The sequence below is a fragment of the Buceros rhinoceros genome, unplaced genomic scaffold, assembly GCF_000710305.1.
Source record: "Buceros rhinoceros silvestris isolate BGI_N320 unplaced genomic scaffold, ASM71030v1 scaffold6057, whole genome shotgun sequence".
Lineage (NCBI taxonomy): Eukaryota > Metazoa > Chordata > Aves > Bucerotiformes > Bucerotidae > Buceros > Buceros rhinoceros.
The window spans coordinates 11730-20479 of record NW_010420328.1 but is presented as its reverse complement, the minus strand read 5'-3'; the positions used below and the strand labels follow the sequence as shown (position 1 = coordinate 20479).

General features: G+C 37.6%; 1 protein-coding gene across 1 annotated transcript in view; it reads right to left on the bottom strand.

Annotated features, from left to right (window-relative positions):
• The window catches only part of MTX2 (metaxin 2), a 21694-nt gene extending 14544 nt beyond the window's left edge, over positions 1 to 7150 (bottom strand). Inside the window, exons 1-2 of the mRNA XM_010139263.1 lie at positions 7106 to 7150; positions 6081 to 6127 (exon numbers count right to left, since the gene is read on the bottom strand). The gene's annotated coding sequence lies outside the window, so the exon portion shown is untranslated. The remainder of the gene's footprint in view (positions 1 to 6080; positions 6128 to 7105) is intronic.
• Positions 7151 to 8750: the final 1600 nt, after the last annotated feature.

Here is an 8750-nt window from a genome sequence, read left to right as displayed (position 1 = left end):
CGCTCTTCCTGCCTCGCTACCTGTAGTATCATCTACTCCTGTGGCACTTGGGAAGGGAGAAATGAACTGAACAATGTGTTTTTAGCTATGTTACCTCTCTTATTCCAGACTGTAAGCACCAAGTCTACAAAGTTACTACTGCCTCTGTGCACCTTCTTTTTAATGGGAGACTTTGCTGTAGTCAGGGACGTGGAAAGTTGCTGCAGGTGCATGAGGATAAACAGAGGAGAGGGAGGAAAAAAGGTGCCACCAGATGAATTATCTCTGTCCTTCCCTGATGTTCCAACATTTACTGTTATAGACTAGGGAAGAGTGTGGGAATGAGGACAACAAATTGAAGAAAAAGCATGGAGAAGCTTTTTGATGCCTCTCCTTCCATACCACACGCTGATCCACACATGACTACAGTTTGCATTGCACCGACTTTTCTTCCCAGAGAGTAGCGTGAGCCACTCTGCTTTCAAAATCAGCACGGAACAAGCCAGTTCATATTTTTGCTGCTAAAGAAAAAAGTATCAGCAGCTATGTGAAAAGGTCTGATAGGAAGCTTTGAGGTAACACTTGTTACAAAATTCATCAACAATCTTATGCCTATCATTCATTTCAGTCATGGCAGGTGACACCTCCTGCCAGAATTACAAAGTGTATTTACAACAACAGCATTGCTTAAAGGACACAATCAACTTAAGGCTTGTTGCGTTTTCTTATAGCCTGCCAGTTAAAAAGCCAGTTAAAAAGGTAGGTAGTACGTTGGATCACAATTATCTAAAAAAATAATCAGAGCAATCACCTTTGTGCTGCTTTAGCACAGTTCAAAAGCCCAGATTCCAGAAACCACAGCCAGCCACAGGACAATTCACCCCACCCTCCCCTTCCTCCTCTTCTCACGCAACTGACGTTCTCATCTCCACTGCTGCTGCCGCCCTCAAAACAATGCAAGAAAGGGATGCCATTGTGTCTTCCTATGATGACAAGGATGGAAAACGACCGTGCAAGAAATACAATGGGAAGGAATAAGAGAAGAGAGGGAAGAGTTTTGTATTTATTCCTACAATTAATTGTTTCAGGTGCCATTTTTACTCTTGTCCTCCCTTCCTCTTTGCCTCTAAGGAAGAGCTGTTCAGACACCCTCAGTAAGAGACGTAACACGCAGTGAATCGCCCTGTCAGAGCTCCATCACAATGCTCTCCTCTTCCCCTCCAGTTCCCTCTCATAATAATACATATGAGTAAACGCATATACTCATTAAAAATGAGTTACAACTTGATGTAAATAATATCCAGACTGCAGTTTCTGAGAGCAGAGGCAAGAATGAATTTACTTATGCCAAGACCCAAATAGTTCACAACTTACATCCCCCACATGAGGAACACTATTTTCAGGTGTCAAACTCCAGGCTTCATTTGAAGAAGCTATATTCATTATTAGTTTTTAATAAAGAACAAGCCATTCCAAGCCATCTCTTATTCAGCAGCACTCCTAAAAGCACTCACACAATACCATTATGAAGAAAGACTGAAAGGTGTTTTCTGTTTTCATTTTTACATTATTTCATGAACACGCAAAGGACAATACGTGATGACAACCAGAGTTATTCTCTACTTTACTGCAGGAACACATTTTAAAATTAAAAACCATGAACAAATCTACAGAATAATTCAGTTTTCATATCAAACAGCTGCAGACCCTGTAACTGAAATAGTGTGTCTAAGGTTATAAATGAAAACTGTTCAGTATCGTTCTTTGAGTGACAGATTAAATTCCTAATCCAGTTATGGTAATGGCCACATTGTAGTTTAACATAAATTAAGAGCTTAATTGTATTTGTGACTATTTTCAACAAAATTACAAATTCCTTTGTACCTGTGAACGTAATTTATAGCAAAGCCACGTTCATTCTCCAAAACAATCTATTTTACACTGCAGCACTACACTGCTCTAATGGTATAATGTAATTCTTGTTCTAGAATACAGTAGATTCACTGGTAGCACAGAGGTTTTGAAGATAAATGAAGATGCTATTCATTCAGGGATAATTTCATCTTAGAACTATATGAAAGATGTTTCACTCACAAACAGCACCTGCATGGATTGGGATTTAAGCCTCTTTTCAGCTACAACACAGTGCTGCTAGATTGATTATGTTGATACTGCATTTCTCATCATGAAGAATTCCAGCTTTTATTCCTTTCAAAAAAAGGAGATTGTCAGATTTTCATTTCAGTACTAAGCCTTTGATCATGCCTCAGCAACAAGTTCAAATTTCTGCTAATGTTTTACCTAGAAAAAAAACAAACCACAATTCATACAGACACACACAAAAAAATCACAAATCTGTCAAGGGCAATTAATCATGTGTGATTTACACATTTATTTGATTACTTGTTGAAGTAAATAAGCAGTTGGTCTGTGTAACACAATTTTAAATTGCCCAAACATCCTTCTGTCATTCAGGACTAACAACAGACAATTCTAAATGCACTTTCCTGGAATATATTAAGACCATTTACAAGGACATCAACTGCACAAGCAATTAATACATATCTTAACATAATGAGCTGCAGGCTCTATAACCTCAGGATAGCTGTGTGGATTTCCACAACCCTGAACATTTTAGTCAGCCTTTTAAGCAAGACTCTGAGACTATCTGCATAAAGATTTCAGAAGAACCTATAACAACAGACTCAGTCTCAACAACCACATTCCTCCTCCCGACAAGTTGGAACAGGGCACAGAGATGCTCCATGATGCCATTTGAGGCAAGAGGCCTGGCACAGCGCAGCTGTATTAACTCCCTCCCTTCTACTCAGCCACACTACTTCCACCCAGGCGCTGAACAAAGAGGCTTTACCTGCACCGGGCATCAGTGGGGAGAGGAGGCCTGCTTCAGACTGAAAGACTCTCTCCTATGGTAACTTAGTTTTAATCCATTTAAAACTCCAGTTTTCCCTCCTCAAAACTATGAAGTTGTTTTATTATTGAAATATCGTTGTGTATTCGCTTCTGGGTTTTGGTGGTTTTTTTATTCTATGTAAGATGGATAAGCCATAATACTGTATAATGGAAGCTGTATAATAAATAAGCAAAGAATGGTTTTAACCATAAGTCATGTTACTTAGGAGGTGTGTGTGCTTTCACTAACTTTAACAGAAAAAGGGCTGAACATCTTACAAGAACAGAGCATTACAATGTTCTCTTATAATGTTCATTCATACAATGTTCTCTTTCCTGTAGCTGGATAATCTTTACTGATTAGTATTTCCCTTGATTTTAATTCATTTGCAGTGACAATAAAACTTCATCCAATATCAAGATTTTGCAGGCCAAAAGCAAATGTGCTTCACTTTCAACAGAGGTGTATAATACACAATCTCAAGTTAACAAACAAGGCATGCAAACACTTAGGTGTACCAGAAATCACACCTAGCTCATTTGAAGTTATGTTGCCTTTCCAGCAAATATAAAGACTCTGAACCCAGGAAAAGACAAAGCAATTGTTAATTTAGTCTGTTTCCAAAAGCAACAAAGGGCAGAAAGAGGAATTAAAAAACAACCAACCACAATAAAATGCTAGCAGAATGAGCAGACTGATTCCACAAGATGAGAGGGATTTTTTGGTTGGTTAGTTTTTAACTATTGAAGGCATCACCACAGTTACTTCACAATTCTCAGAAGACTCTGTTCTGTCCTTTCTTATCTGACATGTAGCTATAGTCAGGAGTCCAGATTTCATTGCACAATGAGAAATCATAAGGCCAGTCATTATTAAAACAGCAAGACTCAGCCAACTTCCTATGTTCAATCCGCAGCCTTTACTACTCATTAATTCAAACAAAATTCTTGCAACAGTCTGCTACACCTACACTGAGTAACCTACTCTGCTGTCTACTTGATCTGCTCTGTCAACCAGGGGTACATGAAATGCCATCTCTATTGCAGGGTCATCAATTTTAAAATAGGCAACTTTTACTCTGAATAATTACTTACTGTGGCATTGGATTTTATTCTTGATTTTCTATGTAGCTATCTGCATATATGTCCTCTGAGAGCCATCTCAGAGCAGCATTATGAAGAGGTGCCGCAAGGAGACCTTGAGGAAGACCAATTGCAGCACATTTAGAGTCTTATTGTGAACCACGTTCCTTAAAGATTTGATAGCGTCTGATTCCATGTGTTCCTTTAATTAGAGGGACTCAAAATTCTGATGCATTTTCACTACATGGAAGTTCAATAAACCATGAACAAGCTACATATCTGCTCTGGTGATATTCACGTGCCTCAAATCAGTAACAGGGGGAAAAGGAATGGCAATAGTGGGAAACAAGTCCCAGGTACCAGCTAGTTATCCTCTTATCCCCCATTCCCATTTCTTCCTCAGGAAAAGACCACCATCACCCCAAAAATAACCACCAGCAAAAAGATATCCAGTGAAAAGATAAACATGCTCCATCAGAATAAAAAGTAAGTTCTAAAACAGAGGAACTCAGCAATTTCCTTATGCAAAACACACCGCTATATTTAAAGTTTTCTGATCACTAAGCTAGTAATACATAACTACAGATCCTACTATCATTTCAAAATGGATCAAAGACACCAAGAGTAGCTATTCTTTCACAGTCACAACCATGATACATAGCTTCTTCAAAATAGATACGATACCCCAATACAAAATTGTTCTATGAAGTTTAAGATCAGATATCTACCCAAGCCATATTTATAGTCATGGCTACTATCAGCTGTCCAGCTAGAGAATATTGAAGAAAAACAAGCATTTTTAATATATTATAGTTAATTTATCATCTAAGTGACATGTGTAGGATAACAATGGACTGGAAACAATAAAGCAAAATGATGCATTACAAAAGGAAATTTTGAGTTTATGTTGTTGTTTCTTTTTTTTATTTTAAATACAAGCTACACCTATATGTATTGTTAGATGGTAAGAGAATTCATAAGAACCACAAAAAATACAGTTGCTGGAGTAAAAAAGAACACCGAGATCAAGTGAGCAACAAAACCACTTAATTGCATTACTGTGAGGCACACACACCACCCAAACAAATTAACACTGCCCCATTTATTTGGTGTATCAAAGAAGACTCCTCTTTCCCGCAAAAGCATAAAGGTATCTTCTGGCCATGACAGAATTTACTCTTAGAGGTATTTCCTAGATTGCCAGACTGGAAGGAAAAAAGTTAGAGAACCTGGAAGTAATTATCATGATCAAATGATCCTAACCTTTTTATCAGTATGTCAGTTACACTCTCCCTGTCCCACTTTGGCTAAACGAGATGTGACCTTTTCAGACAGCACTCAAAGACTGCATGCTCTAGCTTCCCTGAGCTAGATCTCACACAAAAAAAAAACCTCCCTACTACGCAAAGCAGCAAAGTTGCTTTGAAGAACAGGAACCTTATAGATACTCTGGTCACCCCTGCTTCTGACAGCTAGGCCCTCTCTACTAATGAGGAAATCTTCCCCTTGAGATTTGGGGTTACTGAACCTAACAGGTTAATGGAGTTTACATGGACTTCACAGCCACAGAGGTGCTTTTAAGTCAATGAGAGATGCAACTTTGTCAATTAAATGGACTGTTTCTAAAAACTACACTGAATCTCAGTTTTGTATACGTGATGAAATTGAGAAAACCTATCAGAGACATACGGAGATTCAATGCCTGCAGCATGATGAAAATATGCCTTGAGTTTGGGGCGGTATTAGCTTTGATAGTTAAATAACCAGCAAGCATTGGGCAAGATGTTTACCAAATGACAAAAGATGGGAACCATGCAGAGTTCCCAGAGAAGGCAGACAAGCGGATACTGTACAAACATGGACCAAGATAAATACAAGCACAAGCAGTGGCACTCTATACAGGACTCTCAAAATCCCCATGTCCTTTACATTCTGGCACTTCAACAACAATGTAAAGCACATTACATACAGGAAATAAGTCACTGATTTTGTCAGAAAAAATTCTTAAATTATTCATTTAGCTAAATACAGTTACTTCAGTTAGATAATAATTCAAAAAATGAAATGGAATTAACATTTTTAGTTTAGAAAAGATGACATTTTACCTGAACAGCAAGAGAAGATGCATTATCAGAAAGCAAAATTTGTTCCTCTGTTGAAAGAAAAAACAAAACAAAACAAAAAACAAAATTACAAAAAACAGTGCCCATTTAGCTACTGACCTGTAACTATAAGCCATTCTGATATATTTCTTACGGATAATGAAGAAGCACATATACAATTATTATGCAGCTGGACTAGAAAACCTGTGATATGAATATTAAAAAAAGTAATAGAAAAAATATATACCAGGAATATTTCTCCTGCAAATGCGATTGCATTTATTATACATTACCACCAACGTACAATAAAAAATGCTCACAACTAAAACCCAAATGCTTGAGTTTTACGCCAATTACTCTTCTTCTAATCAAAGTTAAATAAAACTGCATCTTCATAACTCCTCTGGCTAAAAAGTAAAAGCATTCAGAAACCTATAAAAGCAGCTTGCAGTTAATACTGCACACTGTGTCTAGGTCTGTCACACAAAAGAAAGATGACAAGTTCACTGCAATAAAAATTCCATGCTTAGAAGACTAAGGCTGCTACCTATTAGTCTTCATTACTTTGCAGTCTTCTGACAACTGTAGCAGGCTGCTGAGCCCCAAATGGGGGCCATAATGTGATCTGATGATATATGAAGAGCTGCTAAAGGGAGCCTGAACCATCCTAGCCTATACATTTTAACAGTTCCTTTTTACTGAGAGCCCACTTTACCACAAGACTTCAAAAATCTGCTGCCTCAGCTATTGGTGCAGTAAATCTGCCAACTGTGCCTGCAACCACATAATTTTACACTGCCTACAGCAGCCAATATAATGAGTCAATAATAAACCAAGGACCTTATAGGCCATGAATAGCTGGTTTATATTGGCAGATGCAAGTGTAGCTAAAACCTCTGACCAGACAAACACCACAACGGGCTCTTTTAACAGTTTCTATGCTTCCTTGCAGTTAATTATCACAATGCATATTTAATATGTTCTCTAAAAATAATGTAATTAGTAATTGTGAAAACCAGTGTACCCACCCTTCAGTTGCTGATACAATGCAGCATTTTCAGGCCAAGGCTCTGCGGCTGTGGAAAGAAAATGAATTAATTAAGGAAGCCAAACAATAACATGCTTGCAGATGCTAACTGAACACAAGCATTACCTAGAGCAGGAAGTCAAATTGCAAAGATGCTGATGCAAGATTTAACCTGCCCTAAAAACGTTCCAGTCACTCTCTTCTCCTGTACTTCTCTCCTGCTCACAGAGGGAAAACACAGAGCAGAAAACTAAGACCCAAAATGTAACGTTGCACGAAAAGCTAAAATTGAAGCTACATTAGAACGGCTTTGTAATTCTCAAGCAGCTGAAGCAGCTATTTTCCCTCCATCATAAAGACCTCCTTGTGTATATTCCCATCACAATTCTGTCCACTCCTAAGAGCAACTATTTATTAAGGTACTAAACAAAGAATTCTGGAAAAAACAGAACAATACACATAGGAGGGAGGCACAAACGTCCAAACCAAGCGTGAAGAATGCTTTAGGGAAATGGAAAAGCTTTCTGCTTTTTAAAGTTGTCCCCTCACTGGTCCTATATAATACCCACAAAGCCAGGTGCTCAGGCATGTCAGAAACCCACCCACATGGACGACTGGGACTACATATTGGTTTAAATGATGTACTGGTCAACCCTAAAATAGGAATGTCAACATGCATTTAAAAAATTGCATCAGCAGTGTCCAAAGCAGTTGAAAAGTTGTTAAAAAACAAGGAAAGAAAATAAACAAACAATTGCATCTTCCAGTTGTAAGCTGTTGCATTTAATCAATCACATACCACTTGAATTTATGGGAAGGCAAGAATAGTAATCAGTACTGATTTACTATTAATGGTAGCATTAAGATAACAGGTCATCATATTGTTTTGTCTCCATTACATTCCTTGTTAATGTCTGATTAAAAATCTGTTTTTAAATGCCAATTCCATCCTTGTATTCTACCCAAACTAGCTATTTGTAAACAGAAGTAATGCTCTAATCACATACATTATTTTTTAAAAAGCAGTAATGTCTATAAATAACTACGTGTGGTTCAAACGGAAATATGCCACTGGCTTCAGTACAGTCATTCTTTGTGTCATTGCCCTCAGAACTCAAAGAAAATTTTAAAACAGCGCAATTTTCTATCCTTTTTTGGATACTCATGAAGTATTAACTTTCACAGGATTCACACAGAACTGTAAAGCTTGTAACAGTCCTTATAACACTGTACACAGTTTTGCAAAGGCCTCTCACATTAAAGCACAGAGCCTATCAAAGCTAGACTAGTATAGGCATGAGAAAGCAACTAATCACATTTAAGTGTCATGAAAAAATGTTTTACATTTTATTGTAGCAGTTACTGTAGCAGTTTTACACCCCCCCCCATTAAAGTTTTGCCCTGGAGTAAAAACTCTTGAGGTGGAAGTACATTTACTTCTTTAAATAAAAAGAGACTAAGATACTGACTGGGATACTACAGACTTAACTGTTTAAAATAATTTATCTAACATACATTTCTTCAGGTCCACTAAAGTCTTGCAAGAGCAAATGGAATGAGGAAATTAAGAATGTTACTACTACACGTTGGCAAACTTACCAGTGCTGAATTCTAAGATACTTACAGAAGTAACTTAAGTCACGAAG